Raw genomic sequence first — 305 nt, 5'->3', positions numbered from 1 at the left:
GACTGATAAACAAGAAAATCAGACAAACCGAGAAAAAAGAGGAGCTAGAACGAAGGAAAAGATAGATAGAAAATAAAGTGAGATATTTCTCCCTAATCAGTAATCTCATTATAAAGTTCTGAAGACATATTGACGCCCGGTGCAGAGGGGGGGTGGGTGGGGGATATGCACTTGGTGGGGGGGGTATGGGTTTGGGGAGATGGAGAGGTGGGGGGGAGGGGGGAGAGGCTAGGGGAAGGCAGGAGGGGGGGGAGTGTGTCAAGAATCGGGCCAGGCACTTAATTGACTGAATGACTGGCACTTTT

The 305-nt window shown here is 49.5% G+C and overlaps 1 protein-coding gene across 1 annotated transcript in view; it reads right to left on the bottom strand.

Annotated features, from left to right (window-relative positions):
• Positions 1-305, bottom strand: part of LOC119592681 (fibrinogen C domain-containing protein 1-B-like) — a gene marked incomplete at its 5' end in the record, with an annotated part of 56,126 nt that overhangs the window by 54,118 nt on the left and 1,703 nt on the right.

The sequence above is a fragment of the Penaeus monodon genome, chromosome 30 (genome assembly GCF_015228065.2).
Source record: "Penaeus monodon isolate SGIC_2016 chromosome 30, NSTDA_Pmon_1, whole genome shotgun sequence".
Lineage (NCBI taxonomy): Eukaryota > Metazoa > Arthropoda > Malacostraca > Decapoda > Penaeidae > Penaeus > Penaeus monodon.
This window is presented reverse-complemented; position numbering and strand designations above follow the sequence as displayed.